At 46.2% G+C, this 16909-nt stretch overlaps 1 protein-coding gene across 3 annotated transcripts in view; it reads left to right on the forward strand.

Annotated features, from left to right (window-relative positions):
* Me3 (malic enzyme 3) overlaps positions 1-16909 on the forward strand; it is a 178697-nt gene that overhangs the window by 78101 nt on the left and 83687 nt on the right. The window lies entirely within an intron of this gene.

Raw genomic sequence — 16909 nt, forward strand, 5'->3', positions numbered from 1 at the left:
CCCACCTGTCACCTCTCCATGTCCTTCCCCTGTTCCTGTTCATCTCCAACATAAGCTACAGACCTCTGGGTAATTGAGGACAAATAAATAGCCCTGAACACCAAACACATGCTCTCTTCCCAGCCCTTAAATCACTATCCCTCCATCTGGAGTTGACTTAGATTCAATAGAAAATGTCACTCTATAAGCAAAAATTAGTGCATCACATTGTCTCCTAAAGCCAAAGGATTTGAGAGAAGTTTTCTAAAGAAATAGTTTTTATTTTCACTTTTAGTACTGAAAAAAAATACATGTATAAATCTGTTTGTGCCAGAAAAATAGGAATGGTCTCAGTGATTCTCAGTGCAAGGTACCTGATCATTGTAATGACATAGTTCTTGTATTAACAATAAAAGAAGGGTCTAGATATGTTATATGTAATAGGATATCATAGGAAAGCCATTATAAATGTACAGTATCCTGCAAAACCAGTAGTTGTCAACCTTCCTAATGCTACAACCCTTTAATACAGTTCCTCATGTTGTGGTGACTCCCAACCACAAAGTTATTTTCGTTGCTACTTCATAACTGTAATTTTGCTACTGCTGTGAACTGTAACATAAATATCTGTGTTTTCCAATGGCTTAGGTGACCCCTGTGAAAGGGTCGTTTGACCACTAAGGGGTTGCGACCCACAGGTTGATAACCACTGCAAAACCACTGCATGATTGACATTTATAGAGTAGTTATAAATTAGATTTCTTGTTTTGCTTTGTTTTCATTTGTTATGATTTAATTTTTCATTTTATTGCTTGTTTGTTTCCTGGGGTTTGTTTGTTTTCTTGAGACAGGGTTTCTCTCTGGGTAGCCCTAGTTGCCCTGGAATTCACTCTGTAGATGCGGCTGGCCTCGGCTGGCCTCGAATTCACAGAGCTCTGCCTCTCGAGTGCTGGGATTTCAGGAGTGCGCCACAACCTCCCGGTGCGGCTGAGTGTCTGAAGACAGGTTCTCCGGTGGCCCGGGCTGGCCTGGAAACTCACGATTCAGCAAAGCTGTGCTCTCCTGCTCCCCTAGCTTCCACCCCTTGCCACCACCCCTGACTGACGACAGACCACTTTTGAAAGCCTGTGTTATACAGGGAACATGTAATCGTAGACTGCGACTGCTTCTTCTCATTGCTGCTGGGCTGGGACAGATGATAGCAAAGGACTGGGATTTGAAAGAGTTGTCTATAGGCTGTGCCTAGGAGAGACATCTTTTGTCAACTGCTCCAAGGCTCAGGAAACATCCAGAGGAGAGAGTGGAAAGAACATATGAGCCAGACGCTTGGGAGGAGGGTTGCAAAAAGCATTTTCTGGGCGTGACAGGGACGTTTTCTTCATGAGCTCACTGTAGCTGCAGTAGCTGGGCCATGACTTTGTGTCATACACATAGAAGGAGCTCATGGGGCTCCACCCATCACTGAGGAACTACGGGCAGGTAATGGGTGCTGGGGGTGCATCATTTTCTTCAGTGGCAGCCACTGATAAGATGCCCACATTCCAGTAAATAACCCCAAGTAGTACCTTTGCAAATAACTTCAGTTAAACTCAGTGAGTCAAAAAGAAGGAAAAGACATCGAAGTTGGAGGAAAGAAAGAGTTTCCAAGGGAGACAGAGACATGAGAATCACAGGGATGACGTGAGCAGAAGTTCAGAATATCCGTGTCTGAAATCGCTAAAGCATAAATAGTAGAAACAAAACAATCTAGCTAAGGAAAGGGGGCGCATATCGGGGGCCCATGGAATCAAAAGAAAACAAATTAAGGTCAAGAAACGACAGAAATGGTAGCCTTTCCAGCCACTAAGATGACTAGATTTCCCTGGGTCAATAGGGGACATGAGGAAGGCTGGTGCTGACCTGGTATAAACTGTGATATGGTGAAGGGGGAGGTTTTTATTATAAAGATGGGGAAGAAAACAGCCAGAGGCATCTGGAAGAGTCCAGAGCAGAGAGAAAGTCAAGTGGACATGCCAGCAGACAGGGCCTGGCTGTGAGAGAAAACAGGAGCCGAGCAGAGAGGAAGAAAGGAGGGGAGCGAGGGAGGGAGAAGCATAGCCGAAATAGCAGGACTATACGGAGAAATTAGTCACTGGGGAAACAGGCAGGAGCAAGTGTAGGGTGGGAGGAGCGCTGAGAAGAACCAGGATGTCAGCATGGACCTGAAATGAGTAACAAGTACTTGTGATATTGAGGGAGCCAGGAGGCCAGCATGAGCTTTGATACGCTGATAGCATCTTAGATGTCATTTGACTCTTCGGCCAGGGAGAGGGAAAATGGCCCCTTTGCCTAGTACCTGAAGAAGGCTGACTGTTGTCTAACCACCAGATTCTGGGGACATGAAGTTTCCTTTGGACCTGACAGACCTAAGAAAGGACCATTTTGGTGGAATTTATGAATGTTTCACCGGGGAATGGGAAAGGGAAACAGAAAAGAACATGCCACTCTTTTGAAAAGTTGCGTTGTTGTCGTAGTTGTTGGAAACTCAGGAAGAAATGTGGATCAAGAGGACTGTGTCCTTCCTTGGTGTGTTCTGACATGAGGCAGGCTGGAGCAGTCTTGCTGGCAAATGTCCGACGGCTGCTTCCTTCTCATCTTTCCTGCTCAGCTCTGTGTTGCCCTCTGGTCCTGATCATTATATTGTTTTATTCTCTTTGTAGCCCCCGTTCCTATCTCTAAGACCTCTGTGTGTGTTTGCCTCTACCAAGAAAATGTATGAAATTTGTCACTTTATTTGTCTCGCTACCAGGCTTTGTTAGAAGGCGAGCGATCTGGCTCCCCGTGGCAGCTAAATCGGAGCTCTGAGGGTCTGGGTAGAACAGACAAAGATTTCTGCCTAAAAATGAAGTCTCTTTCACATGGTCAGGGGAGTTGGATTGACGGGGAGCGCTTCCTGGCTCAGGTCAAACCAGACTTGTGGTTCTCTAATAAACAAAGCAGAGGTAGCAAGGTGGGGCTCCATGTGTGCAGAACCAGGATCCTGAACCACCTCCACACAGAAAACATCTCTAGATACAGGTAGTGAGGGTGCTGCAGTGGGGGACACAGCGTGAGAGAGAAAATAGGTAACCAGGAAAAAAAATGAACTGGATGTGGAGAAAATTATAACTGTAAGGTCAGATACTATCCTCAAATCTTTACACATCTATTAATTATCATCACACCCTCAGGGGGTAGGCACTGTTATCTTCCATAGACCAAGGAAGCTGAGACACAGAGAAATAAGTTACCCAAAGTCACACGGTGAAGCCAAGACTGGACCTGTGTGCTGGGAACCAGAGTGTGAGCAAGAAGCTGCCCCGCTGTTCACTACACCGCCTTATAGTTGAGGACTGGGCACACACGATGGGCATTCAGGGTGGGGCACCACTGCAGTTCGAGCAATGATTGGCTGCCCAGGGCGTGAGGTGACGATTATCTAGATGCCATTTTCAGAGCCTCTCCCCAGAGGAAAGATCCTGTCAGGCCCCTGGCTTGCAGCTGGCCGAGGTTAAGGCAGGTTCAGGCAGACTGAAGTGTCTTCTTGGATTAGTCCTTCACACCTAGCACGGTGTGTTTTCCACAAACCCTTCTTCAGATGACTGCCCAATGAAGTGATTTGACGTGGGACACCCTGAGTTGTTGCCCTGGGTTTCCATCTGGCCTCTTTCCAGGTGTCGATTTCACACCAGCCAAGCTTCCAAGGGAGCAGAGACTTCGGGTTCTGCCCTAGCCCTGAGCCTCATCTGAGACCTGGCCTAGGATGACTTTGTAGATTAACATCTGAGGGAAGGACAGCCCCAGGGCCCAGAGGAGGAGAGCCAGGCCCTCTCAGTTTCTTAAATGATAAATAGTCCTGCCAGGTTGCTGTTAACAAAGAAACGCTCTGTGGAAGGACCTGGTCCTGCACCAAAGCTGATTAGGTCCAGCCAACACTAGAAATGAGGCTTCTAACACACCTCGACTCCACATCACCCCAGAACCTGGAAAGAAGGAAAAGAGTATCTCAGGGGACCTAAAAACCTTGATTAACTCTATAAGGAGAGTGGTTCTCCCTCATCCCTTACTTGCTTTTCCCTGGAACAACCTCTGCCTGGGCTTCCATTGGTCTGACTGGCAGGGGAACCCACTAATGGTTACTGGGAACAAGTGAAAGCTGGAGGGAGGCCAGGACAGATTTCAACCCAAAAGATAGGTGTCAAGAGGAAGCCAATATGGCAGCCAGGGTCCATGAGTGCTCTTCTCCCAAACTACCCACCCTTCATCAACGTTTCTGTACCTTCCTCATTCTCTTAGACTCCAGCTGGCGCACACACAGTTGTGGCTATAGCATTTTGAGTCTCGGTGTGCCTGGGTGGATGGATGCAGGTGTTAATGAAAAAGTTATCATGATACTTAAGACAGTACAGCAGACTTTGTTCTAATGGAGGACATCGTCATAGGTATAGGGACTGCTGTGCAGACTCTTGCCCCAACGGACAAGATTAGACTCAATTCTAACAATGAAAACTGGGGATGATAGCCAAGAAGTAGAGTGGTGGGGGGTGGTAATAAGGTTTCAAGGTGATTGGACATCAAAGCTAAAAACTTTCGCTAAAGCCATTTGGCAGGATTCTTGCTCAGAGTGGGTTCCACTTCCTGGCCTATCAGAAGAGACTGAGGAGCCAGACTCATGGTTGGGTTGAAGGCAAATCTATCAGAGAGCTGGATTATGGAAAGTGGAAATAGCTCAGACTTTAAAGTTGGACAATCTTGACCTCCAGTTTCAGGTCCTGATAACCCTGATAATTAGCATAGCGACACCACCGCCGCCACCGCCGCCGCCGCCGCCCCCACCCCGCCCGCCGCCGCCGCCGCCGCCGCCGCCCCCACCCCACCCCGCCCCACGCGCGCCTTTTCTGTCTGAAAGAAGAGCGATGCTTATGCTGCATGGGAAGATTTTGAGATTTCATTGGAAAGGGCCTGGTCATACGCAGTACTGGGAGCTCCCCGGCTCGCCTAGGATACGTCGTCTGACTCAGTCACCCTCTCCGTACCAGCTAGTTTTAGGTCAGCTTGACACAAATTGGAATCATAGCAGAGGGACGGGGAGCGGGGAGGGAGACACTTAATTGAGAAATGCCTCTCTAAGACCTGGCTGTAGGCAAGCCTGTAGGACATTCTCTTCATTTCCGGGATTCATGGGGAAGGGCCCAGCCCATCGTGGGTTGTGTCATCCCTGGGTTGGTGGTCCTGGGTTCTATAAGAAAGCAAGTTGAATGAACAAACCACGAGGAGGAAGCCAGTAAGCAGCACTCCTCCGTGGCTTCCGCATCAGTCCCCTCCCCTAAGTCCTTGCCTCGCTTGAGTTCCTGTCCTGACTTCCTTTGGTGATGAACTATGATGTGGAAGCAGAAGCTGGAGAAACCCTTTCCTCTCCAAGGTGCTTTGGTCATGGTGTTTTATCACAGCAATGGTAACCTTAACTAAGACACCACTCACTCAGAATGTGGGCATCTCTGTCCTCTGAAACACCACTTTACTCCGTGGTTTGGTCCAGATGCTAAACAAAATTATCTGTAGTTTTAAGTAACAAATTCATTAGCAAGTACCTACAAGGACTAAGAGAAAAAGGAGGGCTGAGTTAAAAAAAAAAAAAAGTTGGATGCTCTGTGGAAAACACCTAAAGATTTATTTGATTTTTTAAAAAAGATGACATCCCTTGGCCCTGAGCCAAGCCACCATCCTCCTCTGCAAACAGATCTGTTTCTGCACCCAGGCCAGTATTCTATACACACAGGATATGAAGAGCTGTCATTTATTGGATGCTTACAATGTCTTTGATTGGGCCCTAGGCTAGGAACTCCCACAAAGCACTTGCTATTTTACTGAGAAAGAGACTGGAATTAGCCTGACCGAGATCTTACAGCTAACTCGGAAGCCGTTCTCTGTGCTCTTTCTGGACCTGCAGGCCAGCTTCCCATAGCCATGGTAAATGCGATGCTTGATAGATAAACACCTGCCTTCTTGTATGCACAATGTACTGGCCTAGAAGAGAGAGGTATGAATGCGCATGAAAAGCCACAGGTGGAAGGAGCAGTATGCCAGGATGGGCAGAGCAATGGGGTTGGAGTCCACAAGAGTGTCAGCCTCCCAACCGTAATAATAGCCAGACATCCCTAGCCCCCAGCTACCCCACCTCCAAGCTTACATCACAGAAACTGTGCACGTCTTGGGGCCTGTTGTGAAGGTCAGAGATGCTAAATGCTTTACTGATGGTAAAGTTCCCCGCTAACTAAAAGGGGCATTAATGCTTCATCTCTCCTTCCTCACCCCACTCCCCATAAAAAGTTGTGGCTAAGTTTCATTCGGCTTGCAGTTTCTTGCTTCCTGCTCAATACACCTAATGTGCCCTGTTTTCTCACACTGAAACATTTTTATCTTCACATATACAAAGAGAACCTCTGCTTTCTAAATGTGCCCCGGAGTCCGTTTCTAATCAAACAGGAAAAATGGGTATCAATATCCTAAACAAAGTTAGTGTGGAAAACAACAGCAAAGTCACCCCAGCAAATGGGGAGACCCCGATACAGGACATAGTCTTTGAGCATATGACAATCTGGATTTAAACCCAACTGTCAGTTTTGATTCACACACACACACGCACACACACACACACGCATACGCGCACATGCATTCCTGTCACAACCAGAAGAAGGCAGGTGGAAAGCAAAGATGATCATTGGATACACCTCACCTCTACCCCCAAGGCGCTAGAGCAGAGATTCCATTTGCCAAGACTATTCCGTACCATGCTCCACCCAGACTCCTTCACAAAAACATCAGAGCTGCACTGCTGGGAAGGCTCCCTGGAGAACAGGTGAAGTCTGCCCCTGGGTCTCCTCGGCTTCTCCTTTGGCCCTCCTGGTCTTCGTCTTAGGAATCATGAGGTCTGGGCTCTTTGCATATGATCCCCTTCTGGGCTGTAAACCCTAGGGCAAGTCATCGCCCTCATTCTTACTAAGTAAAGTGTCAGAGTTAGGGACCTGACTTCTAGACCATCTTCCAGTTCTAACGACTTCTGATCTAATTACTGAAATTCTATAATCAAGCTGGCGACAAGATCTTGAAGTAAATAGTCTAAATTATGCAGATGAGATTAATTTTTCCCACCTGTGAAGTGAAGAGACTTGTGTCTGGCCAGCTGCTCTCGGTCCTCAAAGCACATTAAAAAAAATACCTGGGGAGCATTCATTAAAATCCCTGAGTTAGAAAAAGGCCCTTAGAGTTTCAAAGGCTCTCCGGAAGTTCTAACAGGAGCCACAGCTGCTAAACCACCAAGCTGGGTGATCCCTTCTAGTTGGAACTGCCATGACTTTCAGAGTCAATAGCCCGTGTCTTTTACCTTGTAAGCCATCCCAGTCTGGACGTAGACTTGGAGACTAAGGTCACAATATAACAGGACTTACCTCTGAGTCCTCAGTAAATCAAGCTGTTGATCTCCAGTGCTGAGTTCTCTCACGCCTCACAGGGCTGCTGGGCCAGGAGGGGGTCAGTGCTCTTCCAAGATGCAGTGGCATTCTCACGACACCCCTGTGACATTAGCCACCTTGTAGTCATAGGTGCCCACTCAGCTGATGTCAGCAGGTAACAAATGCCATGTTCAACAGAATCATTTCAGTGAGTCATGGCTAGTGTAGCCTGGCTCCAAAGATAAGCCGGGCCCGTTGACATCCTATCCAGGATTTTAACCTGGAAAAAATAATAATTTTATAGAAAGAACTCTGTAGTTTGGAAAGGATGCTATGGATCTTAGAGCAGGGTCAGGGTGAGTCAAAGACAATGCCAGCTATAACGGAACAGGAAACAGAGCAGCAGCTCACAGGGTCCAGGGAAAGAAACTAGGGAAAATGGGAGAGAGAAAGATGTGTCAGTGATTGGTCCCTAGAGCTGCCTGAGTGGATGCCATTTTCCACACTCATTCCAGTTCACCAATTGGCAAGGCACCCCCTTTTCTCCGGAGGTAAATTGAGTGGATCTGCCATGAGAGGAGCCAAACTGAGGAGGAGTTCTGCACTCAGATGGATCCAATGCCCTTGGTGGATTGACTGGCACCAGCATCAAAGTATCGCCATCTTTGGCATGCATGAAAACAATCAGGAGGACTTTGTTAAGATACACATTCCACATGTCCAGAAGGGGGCCAGGAAATGTCCATACCTAACAAGGTCCAGAGATGATGATGATGATGCTGCTGCTGCTGCTGCTGCTGCTGCTGCTAGAACCACTGAGCTAAGGGCAGGTGAAAGGCAGCTCACAGCAAAATGAATAGAGATCATTTAAAGGAAGCAGGAGTAGGTACTTCCAGATCCCCACTGCACACTGGGAGAAAGAACTGATGTGGGATTTCCCTCTGTATGCTATGAATACTATTGGTGAATAAAGAAACTGCCTTGGCCTGTTGATAGGGCAGAACTTAGGTAGGCAGGGAAAACTAAACTGAATGCTGGGAGAAAGGAGGCAGAGGCAAAGAGACGCTATGGAGCCACTGCCAGAGACAGACGTGCTGAAACTTTGCTGGTAGGCCACGACCTCATGATGATGCGCAGATTAATGGAGATGGGTTAAATTAAGATGTAAGAGTTAGTCAGTCAGAAGCTAGATCTAATGGGCCAAGCCGTGATTAAATTAATACAGTTTCTATGTGATTATTTCGGTTTCTGGGCAGCCAGGAAACAAACAAACAACCTACTCCAACAAAGAACTGAGAGTCATGAACATGGATTCCCACCCCAGTGCCTGTCACCCACAGTGTAACCTTCTGGAAGTCTCCCACCCCTTCTCAGACCTCAATTTCTTCATCTGCAGAAGGAGACGTTTTACTGAGGATTTCGAGTGTTAATCTTTACCCTGGCCATCTCCAGTTTGTGGAGCAGACTGGAGCATTGGAACGATAAAGTTACCACTCAGGTTTGTGGTATTTGAGATAAAAACGGAAAGCAGGTGAAAACACATTCTTTTCATTTTCTGACAGGAGAAAGCTTGCAGGCTTATCTGCAGACATGTCATTTTCGCTGAGAGCTCTGATCCACAAGTGGGCACTTTTCCAAACAGACCAGCTGGGCACACCAGGATTGTTAAGTTCGGTTTGGTGCTGTGACTTGGAAATCCCTGCTGGAATGGATATAAGGCCTGGGGAGCCTCTCCAAGGTACATTGTTTAGCTATTATTTGACACAAATGTCTCAAGGAGTACACTAAATAGTTCATCCATACCACGTGACTGAAACAGTCTGAAGCAGAGAGGTGGGGGAGAGAAAGAAAAATTACTGCGTGTCTAAATGACATGGACTTCAGTCGTAGAGAGAATTGACTCATTCTTTTTACCGGTTTCAAGATTTGCATTTTTAAAGGGACTACATGCTTAATTGTATGTGACCTGCCTAGGAGTTTCACCTCCAAAGGAGCAGCTTGCTCTGTGGACAGGACTGAAGGTACTACTTAGCCATCTGTGAGTTTGACTGTAGGAGGCTGGGCGTGGAGGTGGGAACCATGGGGCGGACCCATGTAGACACAAACATCACATTCTCCTTACTTAGACTGGAGACATTCATTAAGTAGAACGGGGTGTTCTCGCTTTGACTTCCTTTGGCCAAAGGCAGATTTCCTTGACCATTTAAACAAACTGATTTTGTTTCTCTTTGACTGGCTCTGTCCTCTTCCTCCTTTGTCCCTGGCAATCCCTGCCACGGTGATCAAAGAGTTATTATGGGGGGGGGGGGGGGATTTCCTCAGTCAAACCAGGAAATACGTACAGACAAACAGGACTTGAGCAAACCTTTCTTCGAACAACCTTGATCTCCCATTGACCTGTAAAATGTACTAAAGGCTGTGTTGACTCACACTAAGTTTAGTTCAAAAAGAGTCTCAAGCAGTGCAAATGTTCTGGAAGGTTCTAGGCTAGACGAGGACTAGCCAATTACTAGCATAAAACTTTTCGAAGAAAATTAAAAGTTGCTTTGTCATAAAGAGCCCACCTTTGCTGGGCAGTGGTGGCACATGACTATAATCCCAGTATTTAGGAGGCAGAGGCAGGTGGCCAGCCTGGTCTACAAAACAAGTTAGAGTACAGTCAGAGCTATTACACAGAGAAACCTTGCCTAAGAAAGAAAGAAAGAAAGAAAGAAAGAAAGAAAGAAAGAAAGAAAGAAAGAAAGAAAGAAAGAGAAAAACAAAAGAAAGAAAAAGAAAAACAAGAAAAGAACCCCCCCCTCACTTAGCCCACTCCCAGAGCTATTATTATTTTATTTCCTGGCATTAGACCATCACAGCTATGCAGATCTCTAGAAATCCCCTTGTCTTCATGGGTAACGGTAAACTTTTTGAATGTGTTTCTTAGAGATGTTGTTTTTTAAATTTAGTGTGTGTGTGTGTGTGTGTGTGTGTGTGTGTGTGTGTGTGTGTACACTGGGTTTTGCCTGCTTGTCTGTGAGGGTGCCCTAGAACTAGAGTTACAGACAGTTGTGAACTGCCATGCGGGTGCTGGGAATTGAATCTGGGTCCTTTGGAAGAGCAGCCAGTGCTCTTAAACCACTGAGCCATCTCTCCAGCCCCTCTTACAAACTCTTAAACTGTCTTTTCTCAGGTCTGTAAGGATCAGAAATTAGAAAGGATAGGTAATGTGGGAAACGAAAGGCATGCATTAAGAAGGGCACGTCTAAAGTGCTAGAAACAAAAACAAAACTCAAGACTTGTGGTGACTAATCTGGGTGTGTCAACCTGACACACGGGAACCTCAGCTGAAGAACTGCCTCCCTCACATTGCTTGTGGACATGTATGTAGGGCATTTGCTTGATTGCTAACTGATGTTGGAGGACCCAGCCCACTGTGGGCAGTACCATCCCTAAGTAGGTGGACCTAGCTGTCAGAGAAAAGTAACTGAACAAGAGCCTAGAAACAGCTAGGAACCAGTTTTTCTTGATGGTTCCTACCTTGGCCCCTGCCCGAGTTCCTGTCCTGGCTTCTCTCAGGGATGGATTGTGAAATAAACCCTTTCTTCCTGTGATAGTTCGCTTCCTATTGCTGTGATAAAATAGCATTACCAAATGCAATTTGGGAAGGAAAGGGTTCATTTCATCTTACAACTGTCAGTCACACTCCATCACTGAGGGAAGTCGGGGCAGGATGGAAGCAGAACCCTTAAAGGAAAACTGCTTACTGGCTTGCTCCTTGTGGTTTTCCAGCCCAGGGGTGGCACCACCTGCCGTGGTCTTGGCCCGCCCACATCAGTCATTCATTAAGAAAATGCTCCACATGCTTGCCTGTGGGCCAGTCTGATGGGAACATTTTCTCAATTGACCTTCCCTCTTTCCAAACGACTCTAGCTTGTGTCAACCTAACATAAACTAGGCAGCACACCTCCCAAATTGCTCTGTGCCATGGTGGTTACCACAGCAACTGAGATGCACACTAGAGCAAGACCAGATGTGGTTATCAGCAGCATGGTGCAAACGGTTCCAGGAAGCTAACAGGCGGAAGATAGCTGGGGTCGAAGATGGACACACTTGGATTTTCTCTCCTCCTGGATCAAAGGCTTCTAAGAAAAGAACCAGATATGATATTTTCCTGGATCTCCTGAGCAACTTGTCTTGAAGCCCTTACCAGAGAGAGCACTTATACAAGGGTTTCGGCAACTAAGAGCGCATCTCAGTGAAAGAGTCGTGCAATTAGGATGCACAAAACCCTTAGTTCAAACTCAAGCTTCCAAAAAAAAGACACAAGAAGAGGTGAAAGAGGGACGAAGGAGAGAGACAGAGAGAGAGACTCTTTTGATGAAATTCAACAAGCATTGACTAAGCATCATCTTTATGGTCAGTCATCATAAACACATAAAGTTCCAAATGGAATAGGGTGTTTGTTTATTCGTGGATTCCTGATATATTTCCTTAAAGAGTTTATAGCCCAACTAGGAATGATTCTAAGGCCATATAAGCCAATAAATAATGTATGGTTTGGATTATCTACTTTACTAGATACTAGTACTAAGATAACTCATTATGGTGAAGAAATTCTCTGTGTATTATTGGTTCTAATATATGCCTTGAAAGGATCTTTATGTAATTTGGGAAGATGGTCCAGCCTAGGTCGTGGCACACAAAGATTAACTGGATGAGTTCTCTAAACTGCATAGGCAGGACATGTGGGGGGCTTTGTCAGCTGCTTCTGCCTCCTTCTTAACATCGCCAAGTTTTCCAGTTTTCTTTCGTCCTCCAAATTGTTGTAAGCATTAAAAGTGCCTTGACCCTCCAAGAACCAAGCAGTGGGTCTTAATTATTCTCAAGTTATCCTAATACTCTGGTTCCTTGTCAGTGACTGATTCAGATATAGATACTGACTGAACTCTGACCAAAAATGTCGTAAGTGATCTACCAGAGGGATTTAACTTCAGAAGGGAGTCTCTAGACATTTCTAGACATTCTGACAACTATCTTGGATGTCTGTAAATGACTGCAACAGTCATTCCACAGCCATGATGAATGCAACCCCTTCTATAATTTTAATGCAGGGACAGCAGAGTGGAAACATGGACAGTCTTCAGACACCAAACAAATCCGGGAAGTGTGTACCTCTGGATTTCTTGTTATATAAAGTAAATGTCCTCTTCTTAACTAGTTAAATCAAAGGCCTCTGTTTCTTTAGTTGTAAACAATTGCCCTTCCTGGTGGGATGCTTGGATTATCCCCTTGACTGGTGGAAGTAGCTTTTATCTCTGTATACAAAGCATCCAATGACCCAGGTACTCTTGCAAATACTTCTCATTCAGATCCCACAGTATTTCCTATGGAATAGCATGAATTGCCTTATCAAAGTTACTGCAATAAAAACCATGAGCAAGAGCAGCTTGGGGAGGAAACTGTTTACCTCAGTTTAGATTTCCAGGACACAGTCCACCACGAGAGGCTGAGGAAGGAATGCAGGCAGAGGTCACGGAGGAATGCTGCTTTCTGGCTTGCTCTACCTGGCTCGCTCAGCTAGCTTCCTTATGCAACCCAGGCCTGTCTGCCTCGGAATGGCACATCTAGAGTGGGCTGGTCGTTCTTACATCTAATAGCAACTAAGAAAATGCCTCACAGACATGGTCACAGGCCAGTCTGACCAAGGAAACTCTTCAGTTGAGTTTCTCTTTTCCCAGGAGACTCTGGACTTGGGTTAAACTGACAGCAAGGGCTCTGACACGGTGTGCGTCATTTCCTTTCGTGTCACTGTGACCAAATGCTCTGCCAAAAACACCTGAAGGGAGAAAGGTCACGGCTCAAGGTTATCGTCTCTCAGTGGCAGGCGCTTGAGGCAGTTAGCCACACTGCATCCACGGTGAAGACAGGTGCATGCTGGTACTCGGTTCACGTCTCCTTTTCCCTTAGCCCAGAGCCAGCCCCATTCAGGATGGCTCTCCCCACCTCTGTTAACTCAGTTAGGAAGATCCCTCACAAGCATGCCCACAGCCGGCTTAATCTAGACAGATCCTCATTGTGACTCCCTGCTCAGGTGATTCTAGACTGGGTCAAGTTGACAAAGCTAACCCCAAGCGTTGTGTACTGACCCTGTTTTCAGGAGGAAGAAAGTGAAACAGCTGAATAACCCCGAGAAGGCTTAGCCATCTACTGTCCAGTAGAGGCACGGTTCACACCAGGCTCCAGAGACAGCGCCCGCCCATATCAGCTCACTATCCTTTCTCACACTTCTGGGGCTGCTTCTCTCTGGTCATTGAACATCTATCTCCAGGACAGGAAACTGCCCACTGAGTCAGCCTGCCCTGAACAAAAGATTTTTACAAGATCAGTCTGTTGCCAGGATAGGGGCAGCAAGAATGAGCGTACAGATGTGAGGACTTTGGCTGGGGCTATTGAGGGGAAGGAGGTGATGGACAGCTGAGTGGGGGAACCCTAGAAGACAAGTGTATCTCGGAAAGATTTCCCCGAGAACCCAAAGAGAACACGGAAAACCAAAGTACCTGAGAATGCCTCGGGTCTGGGATAAAGCGATGGAAACCGAGGCCCTGAGAAGTGGGGATCTACCGTCCATGCAGGTGGAAATGGGGGCTGTCAGACTGTGGGCTGTTTTCTGATGTACTTGACAGTGTGGGAAGCAGAGCTCGGGCCCCTGAAACACAACACTGAGCTGGATCATAACTAACACTCCTGAATTCATGTGTTATTATCCACTGGCTGGTCCTGTGATGGCCAAGTTGCCTTCATTATCTCTGAATCCCACAACAGCCCCTGAGAAGTCAGAGGATATTGTGCTTCCAAGAGAAGAGACCCAGAGGTAGAGGGAGGCACACCCAAGACCGTGTGCTAGCAAGTTGCTGGTCTCAAACCTGTGTGGGTACTGTCCTAAGGCCTCCCTCCACTAGTCCTGCATTGCTAAAATCCAGTGTTTCTCAATCTGTATTCTTAAAAAAAATACGGTCAACCCCTTCTATCCCTAACAACAAAGCAAACACTTCCCTAGGCTAAAGGAAATTAGTAGCAGGTACCTACAGGAGTCCATGCTTGTGAGTCTCAGGCTGCTGTCCCATATGATGAAGCAGGGTGGGGTAGGGCTGTAAATTACAGTGTCAAGGTGCTTGGTTATACAACCTCGGAAAGAAAGTCCAGGTTCTTCCCAGCCGCACAGGCAGAGCACACAGCAAGGCCTTCAGGGGCCTTCTGCTCCCACACTGAGCTAGGATCCGAGTATTTACCAGCCTTTGCATTTTAAAATCCACCTCTGACCAACATAAACCTTCCCTATGTGCCCCTGCAGCCCATTCTAAACACTGTCAAGCAACTCCCCAACTCAAGGTTCCAGAAGAGGATGTGGAATTAGCCTCCTAAGAGGTCTTTGAATAGGAGACTCAGATCTCTCCAGGAAGCTGTAGGTAGAACCCTGGCTGAGAACAGATTGGTTGGAATTGATTAGCTCTTACAAGCCCTGTGAGTTCTGCATGTCTGTAGCTTTTTCTCCCTGCACAGCATACAATGGCAGGGTTGCAGATCCATAAATCAAACAGCTTAAACTATGACTAAGAGAGGAAGTGACGCCCTGATTACCAGTGGTGCAAGTCAGGGCAAGCGGCTGGACACCTCTTCTAAACCTTTTCTGCCCTCAAATTCTATATAGATAGATGCTGTCTATGAATTGTAGCCATATGTGTTCGTATATAGTACATCAAGGCTTTAGGGTGGACCCAAATACAGTCCTTTAAACTGCCCTGTGAAGCAGGGAAACCCACTTTCACACAGGGAAATAAAGAACTCAAGACAGTAAGTGCCTTCTCCCAAAGCTGTACAAATAACAAAAGGAAAGAACTGAGCCCAGGTCTAGGATTTATAGCTTTCTATTTGCCATTCAGCCATAAATGGATCTTAGAATTCCATCGGGGGAGCCATATTTGTTTGCTAATGGGCAAAAATCAACATCCTACGCCCCATTGGTCCTTCTTTATGATACTTAGGAGCTGGAAGATATACAGAATCTTCTTTTCCTGATAACTTCTGATAGAAACAGAGGTGTGGGTTGCTGTTATAGCTCCTTAAACCCAAAGAGCTTTAACTGTAACTTTGAATAATTCAGTCTTAAATTTGTTTAACATGAACATAAAATGTGGCTTCATTCATTTAAGAATTTTCAGGAAGAATGCTTGCACAGGGCGTGGTCAGTTGTCACTAAGTATTCCTGTGATTTAGTTATATTTAAGCACTAGAAAAAGAACATTGCCGTAATCACAAAAAGTTTCTGTGTTAGAGGGATAATTAGAGAATAGACTTTCTCCATTGTTGGCAAAATAATGAGGTCCTCAAATCTCGCTCAATCAGTTGGAGAGAAATAAACTGCCGGAGTGGAAGATCATGACCCACGTGTCCCAAACCCTTGGTTCTGGAGGTCTAATAACAATGTCCAATGCTCATCACAAGTGAGCTTGAAAAAATTGTCCTTGTCTCCCAGTACAGGGTAGACCCCGGGCGAGCCAATCAGTGCCTCTCATGTGCAGTCAAGCAGAGAGACATAGATGTGAGGTTGTCATGGTGACCCTTTTACTTAATGGAAGAATAGATGAAGCCGAAAGACCCTCCAGACTCAGTGGGGATAGAAGGAGGGGTGTCCAGGGGTGAGGAGCAGAAAAAGAGATATCTCCAATCAGAGAAAGTACAAAGAGTTTAAATTCAAGTAGTGGTAGAAGAAAAACAGAAAGGGGGCTGTGTAAAATAATGAAGATGATAAGCAATTAAATTATTGTTATCATCAAAGCGAGAAGGTGCTTGAGAGTGAATGACCTGAGCCTGGTTTAAGGTTTCCTACGAAACTACTTATAAAGATTACACACTCCAGTCGTCTCTCTCAAAATCCCAGTCCACGGTATCAGGAGAGGACCCACAATGACCCACAATCAACCCTGCTGCAGGAAGCTTACGGGCTGTGAATTATAAACACTGCTCCGGCTCAATACAGAGCATCAGACAGCTGACCCAAGCAGGAGCCCACTCCACTGCTGGCACCTCACGGGAAAATAATCAAGACTATTTTCTCCTTAAGCCTAAGTTTTAAAGCAAAACAAAAGCAAAGTTTGATTACTAGGTGATTGATAAGTTTTCCCCCTCTCTGAATCAACACCTTTAGTTAGTCTGTAGTATTTTCATTTAATCTGACCATCTGTCATATATTTTATTAATGGATGAAAATTCACAGAAGTTTTCTATGCCCAACTACCTTCTCTTCTTATCCCGATAGGTCTCTGCTTACGCGGAAATCTACCTCAAACATCTGTCCTTTACCAGCCTCGGTCTCTAGCCTCCAAGCTCATTTGTAAAAATGCTTTGTTCCCCATTCTGAATCTGTAGACAGTGTCCTCTGGAATTCTCTGCTGCAGAAATCACTGTGAGAGCCCAGCGCC

The sequence above is a fragment of the Myodes glareolus genome, chromosome 24 (genome assembly GCF_982192425.1).
Source record: "Myodes glareolus chromosome 24, mMyoGla1.1, whole genome shotgun sequence".
NCBI lineage: Eukaryota > Metazoa > Chordata > Mammalia > Rodentia > Cricetidae > Myodes > Myodes glareolus.